Genomic DNA, 23,263 nt, shown 5'->3' with positions numbered 1-23,263 from the left:
GCAAGTTCCACCCCTGGCCTTGCTCAATGGATTAAGGATCCAGCATAGTCAAGAGCTGTGGTGTAGGTCACAGACAGGGCTTGGATTCCATGTTGCTGTGGCTGTGGTGTAGACTGCAAGCTGCAGCTCTGATTTAACCCCTAGCCTGGGAACTTCCATATGCCCAAGGAGCAGCCCTAAAAAGCAAAAAACAAACAAACAAACAAGCAAACAAAAACAGCTTATGTAGAAATGTGGAGAATGAAAAGTAAGTCTGCCTTGACCTTCTCACCACAATGCAACACAGAAAACAGAAAGAAAAGACAAACTAAAGGATATTGGGAAGTCGGACTGAATTAAAGTTTCCAGCCCTTTCCTTCTCTCTTCCTTCAATTTGAAGCCCAGTCACTAGAGAAATGTACCCATCATTAACTGTTGGCAGCTGCTCACTCACACTCTGCCCAAATTGCAATTTGTACTCTTCAAATGGTCTTTGTTTACATCAGATAAATTAAATTAGGGCAGACAATACACATAAGCAGCATTCCCAATGGACCCATAGGCTTGTCAATGTTTTCCTGTGTGTTCAGTGTTGTTATGCTCCAAATTTTGGAAGCACAAAATATCCCACAACTAAAATGACCTAGGTTGTTCAAATGATGGCAGAGTCATGTGGCAAGGCATCCGGACTCATTTCAAGAATGTTTCAAGGCAATACTCCTTTTCTAGATTCAGGAGAATGACTGAGGGCTGCCAGTCTGGTAGAACACACTGCAGGGATATTTGCTTAGATGAGTTTACTTTGTTTTAAAATTATTAATATTAAGGAATTTTCAGAGAACAAAGAACAATGTTAAACTCACTTCTAGTACTTAAATTATATTTTTGACTTTACTCAATTCACTAAAAATAGGAGTGCCTACTGCTTGGTTCCCAATCCTGCCCCTGTTTTATCTACATTCTCTCCCTACAGAATTTTATTTTGTCCCATTGTTTATTTGTTTGTTTGTTTGTTTAAGGCCACCCCTGCAGCATATGGAAGTTCCCAGGCTAGAGGTCAAATAGGACCTGCAGCTGAGGCCTATGCCACAGCCAGCAACACTGGATCTGAGCTGCATCTGTGACCCACTCGGGGCAATACTGGATCCTTAATGCCCTGAACAAGGCCAGGGATGGAAACTGCATCCTCGCCGACACTATTTTGAGTTCTTAACCTGCTCTGCCACAATGGGAACTATATATGTCCCATTGTTTAAATATCATCTCAGAGTTCCCATTGTGGCTCAGTGGGTTAAGAACCTAATGTTGTCTCTGAGGATGCAGCTTCGATCACTGGTTTCAATCACTGGGTTAGGAATCTGGCATTGCCACAAGCTCCGGTGTAGGTTGCAGAGGCAGCTCACATCCAATAATTCTGTGGCTATGGTGTAGGCTTCAGCTGCAGTTCCATTTCGGCTCCTAGCCCAGGAACACCCATATCCCACAGCTTCAGCCATATTAAAAAAAAAAAAAAAATCGTCTCTATGCTTGTGACTCATACATTTATATCTCCAGTTCCGCCTTCTCCTGGGAGCTTCAAACTCTTATCAAACTGTCTACTAGACATCTCAATTGGTTCTATATTTATAGTAATATTTGATAAAATTGCACAAGCAATTGATTTTTTGTTTTGTTTTTATTTTAGCTTTTTCTTTCTATTTTCTCCTTTGCCAAGAGGGAAAAAAAATTTAGTTGGGTAAAAAAGCACAGCTGAGGTCCTTCACAGACCAATTTGGGAATCGTCCTGCAATGGTTATATTATATGAAAACTGGGCTAGCCTGTGGCCCAGCTCTTTGGTCAAACTCTAGTCTAGAAGCTGCTGTGAAGTCACTTGTTAGATATGATTAACATTTAAATCAAATTACCCTCCATAATATGGTTAGACCTCATTCAATCAGTCAAAAGTCTTAAGAATAAAGACTGAGGAGTCCAGAAAAAGCAATTCAGCTTTAAGGCAGCAACATAGAAACTCTGCCTGAGTTTCCATTCAGAAGACTTCAGTGTCAAGACTGCAGCTTCATCTCTTCCCTGAACTTCCAGCCTGCCTGCCTGTGTGAACAAAGTCCTGAAAATTAATCAATTTCAGTAGATAGATGGATAGATAGGTGATAGATAGTTGATAGATGATAGATAGATAAATAGATAGTTGGTAGACGATTAATAGATACTTAAATAGATGATATATAGTTGATAGGTAGATAGATAAATAGATGACAGATAATTGATAGATGATAGATAGTTGATAGATGATAGATACTTAGATAAATAGATGATTGATAGTAGCTAGATAGATAGGTAGATAGATGATAGATAGACAGTAGATCTATCTCCTATTGGTTCTGTTTCTCTGAGGAGCCACATCCAATAAATTTCCCTTCTCTTTCTCCAGCCCATTTCACCACATCTGCTCAGTTAAATGCAAAGTGATTTAACATGAAGCCCTTATACAAGGTTTCATGCTGGAGGCTGAAAAGTTGAGGAGACTGTCTCTGACCCTGGATTTGAGTACCTGAGTTCCAGTTTTGACTCCAGCCCAGGCTTACGTGAAGAGACAAGTAGGGGCTGCATGCGGGTTCCATGTCTGAGCCTGATGTGGTTTTCAAAATCAGTATGAAAACACTCTCACAAGAATCCAAGAGCTTTGTCTCCAACACTATCTCCAAGGTAAATGATTTAAGGAAATGTCTAAGGGAGAAGGAGAGGATGGTCCCTCACCTCTGGTGCAGTATTTCTTTAACTTGAGGGTTTTGTTTTGTTTTGTTTTATCATTCAGTTTCTGATACAATAAACCAATTGTCTCTCAGTTGTTCTTGCATTCAAAATTTTACATAAAATTAACACACCCTCCCCATTCAGAGAATTTGAACTCTATTAGAGTAAGCAGCTCGTTATAACTGAATGATCTACTTGTTTTTTTTTTAAATGTAAGAAAGAAAAAGTAAATACACACAAATAAATAATGCACTCTTAAACCGTTGTTCAATTTCCAAAGAGAATCACACCCCACCCAAAGCACTTTTTCAGTCTTCGGGGGACTTTTTTTACCTTAGGGCAAATTTGGAGCTAGATGGTCCCAATTTTAAGGAAGTTTCTGTTGCCCAGGTAGGAGGATGGTGAAATAGAAAAAGTCTGATGATGCAGGTGGTAAGGCATGTGATTTAACAGAGAGGCTACTGAATCTGGTACCAGGAACCAGATTGGGTGGCCCTTACACCTTCAGTCACCACAACTGAGCCTCGATTTCCCATCTTTAAAATGGGGTAACAGCCTCTTTGTCACCTTCCTCACAGTTGTTCTAAGAATCAAATAAGTGTGAACGCCTTGTACCACATTTTACTGATATGAGCTATTCTATGATGACACTGCACATAAGGCTTAGTGGTTTCATTTAGCAAAAGTTCCAGAAAGGGGTTCCTTCCTCTTTTTTCTTTACACTGCATAGAGCCTTACAGAAAAGGCAATCCCCCTTCTGGTCGTGCCCTTCCTGGTGGTTAAGACTGGCTCTTTCATCTTTGTACCCAGGGGAGTATTATAAAGACCATGAACATATCTAGGTCAAGTATTAGGCTTTTTTTCCATAATGCCTAAAGCAGAGTGCCTGGATGGAGTGAGGGCTCAGGGATGGCTCACAGTCTTAGGTGAATCACGCACACCCACTACCTGGTGGGATTAGATGGTGTAGGGGGTGTGTGAAGTCTCTGGGGGCACCTGAGTATCCGTGTATCTGAAGTATACAACTCTGTCCCCGCTCAACCAGGCTCAGCAGTCCTGGACGTCTCCCAAGCCTGATTTAATGGAATATTGCTATAGAGTCTTGAGTTGATATCATTTTCTTTCTTCTTCCATCATCACATTGACATAGGTACAGACCCACTCTCCCCACAGGATCAGAAACCATAAAAGGGGGAAGCTGAACATGGGAGGAAGGTTCTCTTATGGGAACAGCAGCCGTCCATTAGAGGCTGGTCACTGGGCCAGGGCTGAAGCCAGTGCCCAATACAGAGGTTCAGAGAGTAAACAGCTTGGCAGGAACAGTCAGAAAATGTGACTGAAACCAGACAATAAGTAACCACTAACCTCTACCAGTACTTTGCTATCCAAGCTCCCTGACAGGCATTCAGCCAGCTCCATTTCGTTTAACTCCCATATAAACAGTGTGAGATAGGTACTCAATTATGTCCAATTCACAGACGAGGAAACCAAGGCTTAGGGTGGATAGAGCTAAACCGATGACGGCAGAGGATTTGAAACCAAGCTGTTTGAACCTCTACACTCTGCTGCTTTCCCAGGATATCACCTCCCTATTATAAGGTTCATTTATTTTGATCGTCTTAAAAGTTTTCTCCAATCACCCACTCAGTGACCCAAGAAAACAACACCCAATTTAAAACTGTTGATCAAGAATCAGTAAGCATGAATGGTAAAGGGAACCAAGGGAGCAGCTGGTAGGGAAGAACCCTTTGCTTCTACCAGATGGCACTTAGTTGGCTTAGGGTTTATTTTAGCCGAGGCTTGCTCTTCAAAGCTGCAGCCAAACACTTGATGGGAAGGATCAGTAGGCTATATTCACCAGTCAGATCTTAATAGGCTACTTTTTACCAGTAGATACTGAAATGTATCTAGATGTAGTAGCATCATTACACCCAATGCAAAGAAAAACCTCAAGATGATAAAATAAAGCATAGGTGCTTGCATCAAATAGATAAGAAGGGAATAAAAGCTTCCATGTTACACATAATTATAATTGCTAGTTGGGTACCTAATGCCTTCATCTTGGTAGATGTATGACCCTTGTAGTGAAAAGGAGTTAACTGAAATATCTCACCGATGGTTTTCAGGTGATGGGTTTTGGGCTACTGGGTCTCTGAGAGGAGGTACCAGGGACGCAAGGCAAATGAAAACCTCAGGATGTGTCCCCATTGAATGCATGGATGTCTGCAGATCAAACCCAGTAAGCAACAAAGGAAAAAAAGGAGAGTGTTTGCTATCCCATGACCTCTGGTTTGGAGAGATTATGATTGATGCTATGGAAAAAAAAATGATGCTGGTAACATCTCCATGTTTCCTCAAGATATGTCCTCACCCTGCCCTGCCCAGAAAGGAACCCACCATCCTTTTCCATATAACCCTGCTTGGTTTAGTCTCCCCACATGGCTTCATAGGGTTGGAGCCCATCAAGTTGCTTCCACCTGAACCGGGAGGCACAGCCCACGCGCAAAGCCATGTGAACCACAGTGACAGGCTCATTTAGAAACAAATTAGAGGTTAAGTAAGAAGTGCATGACGGAGGCAAAACTGATTTTCCCTTTTCCCCTTCCTGTCGGTTAGAATTAGAAAGTGCCTATGAGCAGTGTGTGTCAAGAATATGAACGTGAGATGTCATTTCGGCTGCCTCTAATTGAAGCCAGGATAAATGGAGTGGAAAGGCAGCGTCTAATCCAATCAAAACATGAAAAAGGTATTTTGACATGTAAATTACAAACTTCCTGTGTATTTTGTCTCCCCAATTACACCCTCCCCTGTCATGTTTTTTTAAATTATATCTTAATCTCCCAGTCTCCTAATAATTATGTCATCATTCTTGGGCCCTGAACACTGTGTAATGGTATTTTATGGGATATGCCATTCATTATTAACTAAACTCACTTTCTGTCCCCAGCGATACCATATCTCACCATGTTCAAATATGCCTGGTGTCAGCTCCTGCTTTGTAAATGCTATGGCAGTTCCACTCTCTGCTTCACAATTACGCAGAAGTGAATTGGTGGAGCACTTTCAGACAGTTAATCCGACTCATCAGTATTTTACATGAGGATGACCGACACCGTGTTCTTTTTAAATGAGATGAGCGATTGGTTTAAAATATAAATCTCTCATCATTGGGCTCATTCAAATACTGCCATGCACAGAGATTTTACTGCCACTCTTCAAGAAATTGTTGATGTTGAGATCACACAATTGAGATCATAAAAAAGAAGCTGGATAATAAAGAAAAATGGTCATTTAATATGCAGAGAGTGCATGCATGCTGGTGGGAGGCACTAGTAAATACTATTACAAACTGTCTCCAAGCAGGAGAAAACCTTCAAAATTGCCTGGCCAAGGGCCCTGGATTTACAGGTAAACAATAACAGCCACCAGGTGAAAGAATTTCTCTAGGTCTCTCTGTTCACTGGAACAGAACTAGAAGTAAGATTCCTCAGTGCATCAAGGGAGCCACACAGAGGTCCTATCACCCACGCCCCAGAGCCCCGAGGGCTACATTCTAGAGACAATGCCCTTGGGTGAGATGCCCTATGATGCAAGAGTGAGGCATCTCTGAGAAACTCACTAAAGGCTTGGACCATGATGGCAACATATCAGGGAGCAGCACATAAAACTGAAAGTCACCACTGAACAATCGCAGCTTCTAAGAGGCCCCTGATCTCTTCAAACACGTTCCTCAAAAGACTACCATTTATTACAGGGCTTATTCACACTGTGAGTAGTGGAATAGAGAAAGAATAGGAATTGTGTTCAGGAAGACGAAAGTTCTCATCCTGGGCATGATACAATCTAGTTCTTGACCTTGGGAACATCAGTGGGCCTTCCCAGTCCAGCCTCAGGGTGCTCACCTATAGAACGTAGGTAATATCATACCTGCCCCACAGGGGACACATGTAAGCTGACTTCATTCCCCATACATGGTGTGCTTTAAAAACTAAATAATCAAAACTAGAATATTAAATGTAAAGTCAAGAACCCTCAATCTGTCTCTTTGTTCTGCCACTCATTAGCCCTCTGACCTGGGTTTCTCCTTTTATAAAATTGGGAATGTACCTCCCAGAGTTAAAACATGGTAATGTGTACCTAACTGTCATACCAGTTACCCGGGATATGTCAGATGTTGAAAGACCATTGGAGCCATAGATGTTTCTATTGGAAGCAAATCTAAGTGGAAGGTTGAAAAGAGACAGGGAGAGGATGCCAAAGATGACCAAAATGAGTGGACCAATGACCTGCTCATGGGCAGGTTATTGAGACCATGTCAATGATCACACTGAATCCTTTGGCTGGATCCAAATTCATAGCCAGAAACAACATGCATACCTAGGAATGTTCCCTTTACAGCATTCTCTGGACAAGAATTAAATGGGTTTCTCTTTTTCTTCGACTACATGTAGGCTTCAGAGGCCATTCTGCCCACCCACTCTCCAGGTATAGAAAGGAGGTTTTGGGTACCAGCAGGCAACCAGCAGCTCCCCTCTTTACTCTTCTTCAAATAACAATGATGTCAGGCTCTACGAGAAATCAGAAATAATGAAGTCACGGTGTCTGCCCTCAAGTCCAGAAGCAAAAATGAGAGCTGTAGGAACATTATCCACAATTCAAAACAGAATGTGAGATATGCTCTACAGAAGTTGCCAGCAAAGTTCTAGGAAGATATTTTAGTGTAATCCTAATCCTCATTGTATTAGAAGTTTTTTTTTTTTTTAATTAGAGTATAGCTGATTTACTCGAGGGGTAGAACATGACGGAAGATGGTATGAGAAAAAGAATGTATATATGTATGACTGGGTCACTATGCTTTACAACAGAAGTTAACACAACACTGGAAGTTTTTTGTTTTTTGTTTTTTTTAAGGTAAATGGAAGCCCACTCTCACTAGGAGAATTACTCATAAAAAGAAAGAATAGTGACTTCTAAGTCACTATTAGAAAATGAAATCTCCTATGTTTTAAAAAATGACAGGTGCAGAAATCAAACCACAAATAGTGATCTTATTATCTTGGAGGGTTGCAGGAGTGACACTGCTATTGAGTTCATCCCTTTATCCCCAGCACAATGCCTGGTATCTGGTAGAGGTTCAATCAGCATATGTCAAGTGAATGAATAAATAACATTGATGCAATTGATGCCTCTCTCTTTCCAGCTCAGACACATTCTTGAAGCTACTCTTACTGCCAAAATTACAGGGGCAACAAAGACTCCCCAGGGCCAAGTTGGGCCTCATGTGAGGGCAGCCATGGGAAGGCAATAGGCTGGGCTAAAACTTCAGCACTTTGACAGAGAGAACCCAAATGCCTATCCCTGGTGATAAATCAAACAGGTGCTAGACATTTTTTTCATCATGCATGGGAAGAAGCTATAACTTCCCAGATCCTTTGCAGGGAAGAGCACAGGTCTAAAGGGCAGAGGAAGCCATTAATAAGGATGCCCAGTTAAAGCCTGAACCCTGAGCACTTACTGACCCACTGTGAGGCTGAACTCTCTGTAGTTGGAAATCCATGGGGGTGATGGTGGTAGAGCACCTAAGACAAGGAAATCCAGAGCGGACATAAAGGGACATGAGTCCTCATTAAGTACCCAGGGAAGAGGGATTGGGAGCTGAAGCTAGAACTACATTGTGCATTGATTATTATTCATATTGTTTAACTGGCTTATGGAAAGATAAGTGATATAGAAAGCATGCAGTACTTCCACTTTGATTGACTATCAAAACAATACCTTTAACACTGTATGAATGAACTTCATAGTTTATCCAAAAGCAACAGGTTTCTCCATAATTTTTATCTGGGTTCCTTAATGAACATAAGGCATTCATTCTATGCTCCCACCTGCCTGGCATGTCATGTTTTAGAATCATGCCTTCTCTAGAAGTGCTTTTAGTCTTTTTGTTTGGTTCTTAAATAAGCCTTGGGACATTTCACTCAAGTAAAACCTTTAAAGAAAATGCATTGTGTTAAACAAATGCAAGCTATAGTGCTCTGTAGGAAGAAGTACAATCAACACACTCCATCCCCTCCCTCCTTCCGCACTCCGTACCTTCTCACCTCCAACCCAGGAGGCTTTGAAAAGCAACCCTTGAAGTATCTGAAGCCAAGGCTCCTCCATCCACAGCTGTCCTGGGTATGCCCTGGGCTTTTTCATCCACTTGGTGGCTCTCCAGGTATCTCTGCCTAAAATATCTGATTTCAGCAAATCAGCAGTAAGGTTTTGAAACTGACCTAATCCCTCCACCACTCAAGAATTCCAGATCCTTTCTCCCCTCCCCACCCTCAAAACAAGCTAGCTGTCAATAAAGCCTCTCCTGTACTGAAAGCATTTCAGGAGCATCCTCTTATTCAAGCCTGAGCCTCTTGGTGTCTGTGAGGGAGGAGAGCTGGCATCCCAATTCCCACGTCACAGGAGTAGAGGCCAGGTACAGAGATGCTCCTTGGAACTTGTGTCCATTTCTCTCTCTCATATACAATTCAGGAAAACACTGGGGCCCAGGAATCTGTGTGTCTGTGTTGCCTTGCTCTATGTCTAGATTTAAAACTTTTCACATACCATCCTCCAAATTCTACACCCTTTCCCTTACACAGCTTTACCTAACATGGAAAACAAGCTACAGGCATTTTTGCTTGGCACATAGCTCATGCTATAATCCCACCTAAAGTTATTTTTCCTGACTTGTACGTGACATTGGCTTCCAAAAATCCCACCTTGCCTACATCTCAGGACTCAGATTCTTCCCCTAGAACTCTGTACCCTGGCTCCTCTCACACTAAGCTTGACTTATCATAGTAGTAATGGTTTGATGATCTGTATGCACCACTTAAGTTACGGATGAAGTTGCCATCTAGGCACTCTGAGTGAGCAGCAGTGAACACACCCTTCCCCTTGGGCTCTGTCTGGCTGGAAATTCCATTCAATGTCAGCCTCTTCCAGGGGGACAAACACACCTTCCAAAAGCCCACTTCAGCTTTATGCCCTCAGCATTTATCAAGGGCACAGGAATAAGGTCAGAAATATGTCTTTCACACTGTTGTTGCAAATATCAGTCATTAGAAAATATATAAACCAGCCATGGGAGAAAATGTCTCTCAGTTGATGCCTTCTTTTAATGAACTAATGAAGCTTTTTTCTTTTTTTTTTTTTTTTTCCTTTTTATGGCCACACTCGTGGCATATGAAGTTCCCAGGCTAGAGGCCAAATAGGAGGTACAGCTGCCAGCCTATGCCACAGTCACAGCAATGCTGGATGGACTCAAGCTGCTTCTGTGACCTATACCACAGTTCACGGCAACTCTGGATCCCCAACCCACTGAGTGAGGTCAGGGATCAAACCTGCATCCTAGTGGATACTAGGCAGATTTGCTTCCACTGTGCCACAATGGGAACTCCCTAATATAGCATTTCTTATTAGGTATTTATTTATATACTACCTCAATGTTTTAATTAGGAAACTTATGATGATGGAAAAAAATTAGCTAGATAAAAACACTTTAAATGAATAAAAACAATGAGACAAAGGGAAAATAAGAAAAGTTGGGGTAAGCATGAATAGGTAAGTTAGGTTAGTAATGAATCATTTTAGTGAGTGTCTATAAAAAAGATTTTTTAATTTTTTGGAACTCTATTTTTATTATAGTTGGATTATAATGTTCCATCAGTTTCTTCCGTACAGCAAAGTGACCTGGTTTTATATATGTATGTATGTGCATATATATATATATATATATATATATATATATATATATATATATGTTCCATCACAGGTGATTAGATATAGTTCCCTGTGCTATACAGCCGGACCTCATTGCTTATCCACTCCAAATGCAATAGTTTGAATCTACTAACCCCAAACTCCCAATCCATCTCACTTCCTCCCCCTCCCCCTTGGCAACCACAAGTCTGTTCTCCATGTCCATGAATTTGTTTCTTTTCTGTCGATAGGTTCATTTGTGCCATATATTAGATTCCACATATAAATGATATATAATGTGGTATTTGTCTTTCTCTTTCTGACTTCACATAGTATGAGAGTATCTAGTTTCATCCATGTTGCTGAAAATGGCATTATTTTCTATTTTAATGGCTGAGTAGTATTCCATTGTGTATAGATAACACATCTTCTTAATCCATTCATCTGTCAACGGACATTTAGGTTGTTTCTATGTCTTGGCTATTGTGAATTAAACATAAGACAAGACACCTTAAAACTCCTAGAAGAAAACATAGGCAAAACATCCTCTGAGATCAGCTGTACAAATGTTTTCTTAGATCAGTATCCCAAGGTGATAGAAATAAAAATAAAAATAAACCAATGGGACCTAACCAAACTTACAAGCTTTTGCATAGAAAAGGAAACCATAAACAAAACAAAAAGACAACCTATGGAATGGGAGAAAATAATTGCAAATGATGCAACTGACAAGGGCTTAATCTCAAAAATATACAAACAACTCATATAACTCAACGGCAAAAAAAAAAAAAAGAAAAATGGACAGAAGAACTAAATAGACATTTCTCCAAAGAATACATATTGATGGTCAACAGGCACATGAAAAAAATGCTCAATGTCACTAATTATTAGAAAAATCAATCAATGGAAAAATGGGCAAAACACCTGAATAGAATGTTCTCCAAGGAAGATATACAGATGGCCAGCAAACACATGAGAAAATGCTCAACATCGCTGATCATAAGAGAAATGCAAATCAAAACTACCATGAGATACCACCTCACACCAGTCAGAATGGCCATCATTAATAAGTCCACAAATAACAAATGTTGGAGGGGTTGTGGAGAAAAGGGAACCCTCCTGCACTGTTGGTGGGAATGTAAGCTGGTACAGCCACTATGGAGAACAGTTTGGAGATACCTTAGAAATCTATACATAGAACTTCCATATGACCCCACAATCCCACTCTTGGGCATATATCCGGACAAAACTCTACTTAAAAGAGACACATGCACCCCCATGTTCATTGCAACACTATTCACAATAGCAAGGACATAGGAACAACCCAAATGTCCATCGACAGATGATTGGATTCAGAAGATGTGGTGTATAGACACAATGGAATACTACTCAGCCATAAAAAGGAATGACATAATGCCATTTGCAGCAACATGGATGGAACTAGAGAATCTCATACTGAGTGAAATGAGTCAGAAAGACAAAGACAAATACCATATGATATCACTTATAACTGGAATCTAATATCCAGCACAAATGAACATCTCCACAGAAAAGAAAATCATGGACTTGGAAAATAGACTTGTGGCTGCCTGATGGGAGAGGGAGGGAGTGGGAGGGATTGGGAGCTTGGGGTTATCAGACACAACTTAGAATAGATTTACAAGGAGATCCTGCTGAGTAGCATTGAGAACTATGTCTAGATACTCATGTTGCAACAGAACAAAGGGTGGGGAAAAAAAAATGTAATGTATACATGTAAGGATAACTTGATCCCCTTGCTGTACAGTGGGAAAATAAAATTAAAAAAAATAGATGAGTAACAAGGAAAAAATTAAAAAATTAAAAGCTAAAAAAAAAAAAGCAAATCAAAACTGCAATGAGGTACCACCTCACACCAGTCAGAATGGCTGTCATTAATAAGTCTACAAATAACAAATGCTGGAGAAGGTGTGGAGAAAAGGGTAACCTCCTACACAGTTGGTGGGAATTTAAATTGGTACAACCACTATGGAAAACAGTATGGAGGTACCTCAGAAAACTAAATATAGAACTACCATATGATCCAGCAATTCCACTGCTGGGCATATACCCAGACAAAAGTTTCATTCAAAAAGATACATGCACACCTATGCTCAAAAAGTTTTATCTCATCTTTGTTTCTGAAAGCTATTTTGCTTGCTAGACAGGTTTTTTTTCTTTCAGTACTTTGAAATATGTTGTTCACTATCTCTTCATTTGCAATGATCCTGATGGGAAATCTTCTGTCATTCTTATCTTGGTTTCCCTGTTCATAGTGTGTCTTTTTTCTCTGGCCTTTATTAGAATTTTATCTTTTTCATTGGATTTGAACAATTTGATTAGGATGCAGTCTGTTATAAATATCTTTATTTTTCTTAGGGTTTGCTAAGATTCTTTGATCTTTAGAATTTTCATCAAATTTGGAAATTTTTGAAGTATTTATCTCCCTATATCCTTTGCCTCACCCTCCTATGATTACCACTATATTTTACCATTTTGGTTATCCCAAGTCTAATTGGTATTCATTTTCTTTTGGCCTTTTTTTTCTCTCTATTTCATTTTAAATGGTTTACTATTGCTTTGTTCTCACGTTCATGACTTTTTCTTTTCTTTTCTTTTCTTTTTTTTTTCCTTTTCTAGGGCCACTTCCCACAGCATATGGAGGTTCCCAGGCTAGGGGTCCAATCGGAGGTGTAGTCTCCAGCCTACAAAAGAGCCACAGCAATGCAGGATCTGAGCCACATCTGCAACCTACACCACAGCTCACAGCAACGCCAGATCCTCAACCTGCTGAGCAAGGCCAGGGATCGAACCCGCAACCTCATGGTTCCTAGTCAGATTCGTAAACCACTGTGCCACGATGGGAATTCCCATGACTTTTTCTTTTATGCGCAAATCCATTTGTTATTTTATCTGTGTATTTCTTCATCTCATACACTGTAGGTCTTTTTATATATTCTGTATTTAACTTAACATATTCAGTGTTTAGCTTCTTGAACACATGGAATACAATTGTAACTGTTTGAATACCCTTGTCTAGTAATTCTATCACCTATGCTATTTCTGCAACAGTTTTGATTGAATTATTTCATATTCATTTTTTTAATATTTTCCTGCTGCTTCTTATGGATGGTAATTTTCAATAGAGTCCAGACATTATGCATTTTACTATACTGAGTACTGGATATTTTGCAGTTTTCATAAATATTCTTGGACTCTGTTCTGACATGCAATTAAGTTACTTTAAAATAGTTTAATCCTTTCATGTCTTAATTTTCAGTTGTTTTAGTTCAAAAAACCCCATCTAGTTTGGGGCTAATTTTCCATTTACTTATGGCATACTAAATAAGACAAAGTACTTATGAATACTATATATTATGTTCACTGAATTATGAGATTTTCCACTCTGGTTTGTGGCAAAAGAACTGTTTTGGACAATAGAGGAGTCCTGGGGATTATTCACACTAATCCTTTTTTGTTCCTCTTTCCAAAGCCTAGGTAATTCCTCACACATGTGTTCTGATCAATCACAACTGAAGACTCAATGAGGACTCACTAAAGATATCCAGATCTCTCTCTCCACATCTCTCCCTCTCCTCCATGAAGCTCTCCTGTTTGGTCCTCTGCACTGTAAACTCTAGATACCCTGATCTCTCTGCATTCCTGTCTCCTCTACCTCTGCATCTCTCCTCCGCTGTCTCTGTCTCCTGTCTCCTTCCTCTTCCCAGAAGACGACCTCTGGGAAGTACCTGGATTTCTCCTCCCTTCATGACAACACAGAAACTCCACAGGCAGTAATCTGGGGGCAACTGTAGGATTCACTTAGTTTGTTTTCCTCTCTCTGGGATCACTGTCCTCCTGCCAGATGTCCAATATCTTGAAAATCATTATTTCATTCATTTTGTCTAGTTTCTTTTTCAGTAATTTTGATAATCAGACTATGTGACTCTTCATCATTGTCTGACCTTAGAACAAGCCCCTAAACTCTCAGTTTCTGTACCCATAAATGATAACTTATTCCTTACAACATTTTAATAAGAACACAATGACATAATACATAGAAAACGCTCCTTACCACACCTGGCACATGGTAGGTGTTCAATAAACATTGATTTTCCTTTCCCTATTTTGTCTTTTCCAAGAACCCAGTGCTCTTTGTAAACCAATGTTCTTTCCATTATCATGCTCCATAAACCATTAAAATTCAACCAAGACAAAATTCATGATTGGTTCCCTCACCACAAATCTAAGTCATATATACTTTGGGCAGTTGAAGAGAATAATTGAATGAGCAGAGTCCAAAGGTAAATTCAGTTGTTTCCATTGAGAAGGTCCATGTTACCCCATCTTGGCTGGAAGCAGAGTTCTCCCCCAAAGTTAACTCTTTCCCTGACCCTCACATGGTATAATAACATCACCAGGACTCATGACTGTGGTTTTCAGGAATGCAACTGAAAAAAAGGCAGCCTGAAGCCTGTGCCTTTAACAAAATGGTAACTTGAGGATCACAGTGGCATTTATTCACTTATTAGTTTCATTTAAGGCTACTATTGCCAAGGAGTGCCTAAGTAAGTGGAAATGAGGGAAGAAAAATTCTAACCTAAAGCAGGAAAAATGCCCCAAGGTTAGATGTATATTTTTACTCTGGAGAAACTGATCTTATGCTAACCTGCTACAAAGACCAAAGCCAGCCAGGCAGATTCACAGGTCAAGAAAGCTACAAGAGCCAAAGAACCTGAGAAGATAGAGCCTCAAACACTGCCATGGTTTCCTAAGGTAATTAGGATAACAGTTGACAGTAAACTTATATTGTGCCTACTCCATCTTCCCCTTGCTCTCTTGCTTCCCATCCTTCTACCACACTGTCACCTTTACCTTTCCAAATAGGCCACCTGCTCTAGCACTTTTAAGCCACTGCCCTTTCTATGCCCTCTGCCTGGAGCACCCTTACCCCCCCTTCTTCACCAGGCCTGCCCTGGTTCCTCTTTAAGACTCAGGTATAAGTCTTAGGAAATTCTTCTTAAGGAATAGCAAATTCTTCCTAACTACTCCCCACTCCCCTCCACTTTCATCCTCCAGGATACATTAGGATACTGTCTAAAGCTGCAGATATTGTAAAGTATAAAAGGGGAAAAAAACACAGAATTTTAAGACAAATTTATCCAGTAGTTTAGGTCAGCTCATACAGAAATATGGACTGATATTGATTGAGATGCTAATCCCTAAAAGGATTCTGGACCACAGAGAGATTTTCCCATAGGATCAGAGTCTAGCCTATACTTAGCAGCCTCACAATAGGGGAGTGGCTGAAATGAAATCAATGTCTGAAATGCCGGGGTAGGAGACACGTACAGGCAAAATATTGCGGTTATACATAATAAAGTGGCCCCTGCTGAGCACAGCATATACACCAATGCACAACGAAAGCTCCTATAACAACCCCCTTTAATAGGCAGCGCCTCATCTCTGCCCCCCCACCTTTATGACAGGTCACAAAAAAACAACCAGAAAACTGCATGGCAGTGTTACAGAGATCATCACAATTAAGGAGCCATTTTTTTTCTTTTTGTTCTGGGGGTACAGAGATCTTGCTACAGGGAAATAGAACCTGTGCGATTTGGTGTGAATTCATACACATGCACTGCATACAAATGCAGGGGAGAAGAGCCATGGGCAAAGGCTCATTGTGCAGATGGATCATTTGCACCTCCAATTAGGTGAGAGGAAAGATCAGGAAATCCAATTACTTCGTCGCAGGTATCTCAGTTGTTATTTCCTCCCAAACCTAGTTTTCAGGGTGAAGACTACCTTGACCACAGGCAACCCAGCACTTCCATGTGTGCACCCAGGGACTAGCAAAAGCTCCTCTACGGCTCACTGCTCAGAATCAAAGTTGGAATCTTTTCCAGGATGCATCCTTTTTCCCTTCAAGGACATAATGCGTATTAAGTTGAGATATTTTCTAGGAAAAAAGTAATTGGCCAAGAACAAGTTCTACTTTCATTGTTTCAATCATTTTCCTTGGGGATTTTTTTGAACACTTGTTTTGCCAAGAGATCACTTATCATTCTCATTGGTTTATAATCACATCGATGCAACTGAAGTAACTTAGCAATAAACAAAGAGATCACAGCCTTTTTTTAGGCTTGATAAATCCAGAAAGCAGTCCATATACTATCAGCAGTGAAGCTGGATGGAAGCCCAGCCCATATGCACAGTGGTCTCTTTAGGTCATACTTCCCAGGTTACATGCTTTATATCTTATGCAGCCCCCCTCCTTCTTAAATGACAATCAGAACTGACAACTTGCCTTTTATGGCCAAGACAAAAAAAAAAAAATCAACAGAGGTTTTGTGGCTTCCTCAATATCTCATTTAATGGGCCTGAGGGCCAGTGGAAACTGCAGCAACTATAGGGTCAAGTCGTTCACTGAAAAAACTCAGTACTGATGAAATGAAAAGAATATCTTTAGTGTACAGTCTGAGGCCAAATCCAGAGAAAATAAAAAGCTGCACTAATTGAATAAAGGCATAAATAAATACATGTAATTTGCAAAATAAATTAGCACCAAGTGTCAGAGAAATTTACTGCTGAAGACTTCTTCTCAGAGCCATCCTGCTTCCCTATCACCAAAACAACATCCCTCCCTAAAACATAAAAGTATTTCAATATTTGAGAAATCTATCAATGCAATATACCACAGGCAAAAAAAAAAAAAATCACGTGGTCATCCCAACAGATACAGAAAAGTATCTCACCCCACTAGAAAGGGAAAGGAACTTCCTTAAATTGATAAAAATGTGTATATCAAAAACCTATAGCGAACAGTATATTAAGGAAAAAAATACCAGATATTACCTCAAGACTGGAAGCAAGATAGGAATTCCCATTATTACTGCTACCACTTAACATAACACTAACGGTCCTGGCCTATCCTTTAAGAAATGTGATACCCAAGTAAAATGTGTAAAGAAGCAAACTACTGTTACCAACAGGCAATATGTTCCTCATCAATAAAACACAATTAGATCAATGGATAAGCTATTGGAACCACTAAGATTATTCCAAAAACTTGCTAAATACGAAATCATTCACAAACAATTTAGCAGTCTTTACAATACCAGCAATAAACAATTAGGAACTACAACTGTAAGGAAAAGCCACAATAGCTACAACCATAGTAAAATATCTGGGAATTTACTCAGGAATATACAAAATTTCTATGAAGAATAGTCTTAAAGTCTAACAAGGAATATAAAAGAATATCTAAATAAAAGGAGAGGACTTCTCTGCTCTCCAGACAACTGCAACTCAGGGATACAGAGATATGGGACCAGGCACTGCTGGTTGAATAAAATGGTGCAGCCTTTCCGGGAGCATCAAGTTAACCATAGTTACATCCAGTGACACAGCAATGTTGCTCTTTGGCATAGATTCCAGAGACTGTTACACAAGTTCGCAAGGATGCCTGGATATGAATGCTCATCACAGCATTGTTTGGGGCATGGAGAGTTATCGGCAAACTAGGTGTCCTTTCTTGGGGGAATGGAAACACCTAATTTGATAGTTAGAATCCTCCACAGCAACTGGATGCAAAAGACTGAAAATACACATGGCAATATGAATAGATTTTTTAAAGGCTAATGCTTGGTGAAAAAAGAAAGTACTAGGATATGGTCAAGAGCAAAATACCATTTATATAAATTACAAAATATGCTCACAACCCATATTTTCTAAGAACTCATGCTAATAAATGGATATATACGTGTGTGTGTGTGTGTGTGTGTGTGCACATGTATTAAAGTTGTACTAGGAATCCCATTACTTCATTTCCTTCCATACTTGAAAGAAAAAGTTTCATCATTGGACACTCCAAAAGAACATTTATGGCTATTTTAAAATTTTTAGTTATACTTCACCCCACTATAAAAAGTTGTGATGGCTGCAAAAGAAGTTGTGGCTATAAAGAAAAGAGGGAACGAATAAAACAAGAAGAGACAAAACGAGGAATGAGAGGACAATAGGATAATCAGAAATAAAACTAAAAACAATCATTTTATTTCCTAAGCAAATTTAAAGAAGTCCACAATGCAACGTAGAACTTGGCAGGAAATACAGTTTCCTGAATTTCCCTGTGTTACTCCCTTGATCTCAGAAGCCCTAGTGTGGGTTTAAAAGACCATCTTATGATTGACAGCCTCTGTTGGTACGTCTTTCCTTTCTTCCCTGCAGTAATGCCAAAGGAGCAGGAGAGGATGGATTTGAGGATGTGTTCCAGCCTGGCTGCCCCGCGGTTCCATCTGTGTTACTCTACTCCCACCTACTGATAAGAGGCTGCTACTTCTCCGGAAGTGCTCCTCCTCTGCCCTTTCCAAGTCCAAGCTGACTACAGCCTGAGGATCCACTGCTGTTCTTAAGTCACTTCATCTCAGAGATTTCCAGGTCAGTGTGTGTGTGTGAATGTTCTGAGACTAATTAACAGTAACCTAGTCTATCAACTGGAGAGTTACTGTTTTCCTATTCTTTTGATTTCACTCTTGACAATTGGAAAAAAAACTATCACTTGAAGATGTTTCCCTTTTTTTTTTAATTAGGGAAAAAAACACGCATTTTGTGATAGTTTTTTTTTCAAAGCACATCGTTATTCTATGTGTGCTGCTGTTTGGGTTGGATTTTGGGGTTTTTTTTGTTTGTTTGTTTTGTTATTGTTGTTTTCGTTACTTGAATTACAAAGGATCATCTCCCCACTGGCATGAGGAGTGAGGTGGGCATTGAATGAGATGCTCAAGAAGTAGTCAGGACCCATTCCATCATGGGGTTCCCCAGCTGACAGCAGTGTGACACAAGTGCTCCTGTGTGCTGCAAAGACATGGGGAGATTCTTTGAGCACAGAAAAGTGAGGAGGAATTATAACTCCACTAAATCACCTCGTGAGCCCCGGTTCAATTATATATCAATGATTTGAGAAAGAGATTATAGCAAATTTTTTCAGGGTTGCCATTTCCATTGTGGATAAACTCCCCCTGCCCCACAAACCAGAAGAGAAGACAATTCACCTTTAAGTTTGGTCTACAAGATTAGTTGGTCTGAAAGAAATTAAGTGTCAATTTTATCTTGATTCATCACAGCTCTTTAATCAAAGTCAATGCATCACCTCCCCTGATTACCCTTCTATCAAATGCTGACCTGGAAATCTGACACCTAGCTTCCCTGTGCAGGCTGGCTAATTAAGAACTTGGTTGTTCCACCTACAGCCTTGGAGAAAAGGGGATGGCAGAGCTGCCCCAAAGAGGTGGCCTCTTTATGGAGAAGGGTCCTGGAAAGAGGTCAGTGGTAATTACCAAGCAGCAGAACAGTCCATGTACGTGCTGGACATTATTGGTCCATAAAATGTCTGGAGATTTATAGGAGAAAACAGAAGCTGTGTGTGTTGAATGTCAAACTGAACTAAATTAGCCCAGTGTGGTGAGCTGGAGAACAGTGAGCCCTGTTGGGACCACGGGAGGAGCCCTTAAAAAGAGCTTGGGCCTTAGAAGAGGGGTACACATCCCCAGATCCCCACCCACCAGCTATGTGACTTGTTCAGATGGCTGTGGGTTGCCTCTTGTGCTAGCTGAACTTCACAAGTTCAACTGCAGTAATCTGGGAAAGGGAAAGAGAATTTAAAGATGAGAGGGAATCCTACCCACTATTTCACTCAGTAAGTAATTACCCCAGAGAAAGAGGGAAAACAGACCATGGGATCTATGCCATCCTCAGCTCAGATCTCCATCTCCTCTTTCCATCTAGGAAATTCCTGTAATGAAATTCTTCATTTTTTTTTTTCATATAGCACCCCCTGCTAATTGCAAGTCCACTGCTTTATCTTATGTTTAGTTGAAGAAACAGTACTTTAATCCAAGGCAGAATAAAGGATGAGTTGTGTCGGGTTTACAGACAGTCTCATATATTGGTCCCCAACATAGCATTTCCTGCAGGAATGTCAGGATAACACAAGCACATGGAGTTTTTCACTTCCCACGCTAACTTTGAGACCCAGCACCACACAAGTTGCTTCTCCGCTACACTCAGTTTTCCCTCCATAAAATATAGAAATAGTGGAAGTACTTCTCTGTTGGGGGGACTAAATAAAAAGACCTGAACAGTGCCTGGCAAACACTAAGTGCCCTTCACTTCCTTTTCATGGAGAGTTGGAAGACCTGGATACAGATGAGGGCTCTGTCACAGGGTTACCAACTCCTACTTCTTGGACAATGTTTTCTGGTTGCATATGACAGGCCTGAAGGTCCCTTCCAGCCTTGTCCATGCTTAACCTGTGGTTTGTTACCTATGACACCATTTTTCAGACTAAATACATATGATTCTTTGTTGAAGTGGAGATATAAACAATGTTTATATCAGACTTAACTTTGCACATCTTCAATGAATGTACCACCCCCATTGTAGATGACACTTATAGAGCAAGCATTGGTTGAAAGTTTATTTTGTGGCAGGCTTAGGACCTTCTTTCAACCCTTACACCACCCCTTAAATGAAGTACTGGTTTATCTCCAATTCTATGGATGAGGAAAGAGAGGCAGGGAACCTCTAAGAAATGTGCCCCCTAGGCCCCTCAGCTTAGGCAGTGGTGGACCTGGAGTTAAACCTGCTCTTTTAACCACTGTGCAATAAAAATTTTGTCTTAATTAAAGTATTTAATGAACTCATCTTTCCATTTTCTTAGTCATAGGCCAAGAAGGGTCATATGCTTTTGTCCTCCCTGTACAATTAAGAATGAATTGAAAAGATTTCTGGTTTCATATGCAGTCTGAACACACTCATTTATATTCACGTCCTCACAAACCCCACTGAAAGTATAGTATCTAGGAGTTCCTGCTGTGTTAAGAATTAATACAGCAGGTTAAGAAACTGACGGCAGTGGCTCAGGTAGCTATGAGGGTGCAGGTTGGATCCCCAGCCCAGCACAGTAGGTTAAAGGATCCAGCGTTGCTGCAGCTGCGACCTATATACCACAGGGCGCTGGATTCAATCCCTGGCCTGGGAACTTCCATATGCCATGGGGTGTGACTATAAAATTAAAATCAAAAAAAAGAAAGTGTAGTATTGATGTATGTATGAAAGGAAATAAGTCCAGAACTATGTTAAGAAACAAAAGGTGGAATGGTATAGCAATCAGCAAAACATAAACTGTAAAAAGGATTCCAAATTAGGTTTGTTAAATTAGATATTGATTTAAAAAAAAAAAAAAAAGCACACAGTGGACAATGCCAACTGCTATAATAAGCAAGAGAGTCATCTGGAGGAGAGATTAGAACCAGTTTCCCTGAGACGGCAAAACTCAGGGAGCAAGAGAAAAAAGGGGCCATGGGAGAAAGGGATTGGGGGATTGGAGCCCTCCTTCAAACACTGTGATTTTCCTGCTCAATTTCTAGGCCACTGAAAGCAACAATCACTACCTCCCAGTTGAAATCTAGGGACTGCTGTAATGACAAATGCTTGGCCAGGAGAGAATGAGGGCTCCTTAGGTGGGTGTTGTGTCTCCACTGTAAAGCCCCCCATGTTGCAGCATGGAGTGTGCACGGAAGAAGAGCAGGTGTTGGCCTGCCTGCTGACCTCCCTGCTCCCAGCTCACAGACCCCCAGGCTGTAGTCCCAGTGGCCTGTGTATGGAAAGAGAAGGGATCAAGATCCCAGGAAAGCCAAGCCAGCTGACTACACTTACCAACATATGTTTCCATTCACAAATTTGAATAGGCAGCCAGGAATTAGTGTATATTTGAACAAAACAGGTATCGCGAAAGATGAAAACCAAGATGAGCAAATATAACTTTCAACCCCCAGGAAAGAAGTTGTCAGGAAATAGAAGAGAGTTGTCGGTAGCCCAGGAAAAAAAGTCCTAACTTTTTAAATCCATAAAACAAAAGCAGGAACATTCAGGGATTTTGTGAGTTTTTGGAAATTAGAAATATAATGGATTTTGAGAGTTTTTGGAAATTAAAAAGGACTGAAATCAAAGAAATCTCTATAACATTGCTCAAAAAGAAAAAGGAAAATATAAGAGAGAAAATAGCCAACATGAAGATCAATCCATGAAGTTCAATAGACAAAACTTTTTTTTTTTTTAAATGGAGAGGAGAAAATAATCAAAACAACTGAAAATTACCAAGGAAATATGAACCTTATGATTGAAAGATTCCACTGAATGCTAAGCAGGATGAATTAAAAAATGTAAAGAAATCTCAGAATGCCAGGATAAAGAAATCATCTTAAAAGCTATTAGAGAGATTTGAAGAACTAGTTTATTTACAAAGGAACAAGAATCAGATTGGCATCAGACTTGTCATCAGAAAAATTAACTACTAGGAGATAACAGAGAGCTGTCTTAAGAGTTATAAAAGGAAATTATTTTGACCTCAGATTCAATATCATCCAAATTATCAGTCAGGAATGGGTAAAATGTATACTTTTTTAGACACAGCAAAAAAATTAAAAAACTTTAAATATTGTTTGAAAACATACTCCAGGAAAATGAGGACACAAACAAAAACAGAATGAAAGAAAACATAGGATCTTAAAATTAGAGGAACTAACTTGGATGAAAAATAAAATGAACCCTTGGCATCCATGCTGTGTAAAAAGCTTGACTGATCCAAAGACAGAGGAGGTCATACTGTGCTTGGAAAAATTTAAGAAAATTAAAGTGATTCTATTCAACAATATGACTCAGTAGCTGAAAGTTAGTAGAAATGTGGTAGAAAGCATGTATGTTTTCTCGGTA

This window comes from Phacochoerus africanus, chromosome 9 (assembly GCF_016906955.1).
Source record: "Phacochoerus africanus isolate WHEZ1 chromosome 9, ROS_Pafr_v1, whole genome shotgun sequence".
NCBI lineage: Eukaryota > Metazoa > Chordata > Mammalia > Artiodactyla > Suidae > Phacochoerus > Phacochoerus africanus.
Note: the sequence above shows the minus strand (reverse complement) of the source record.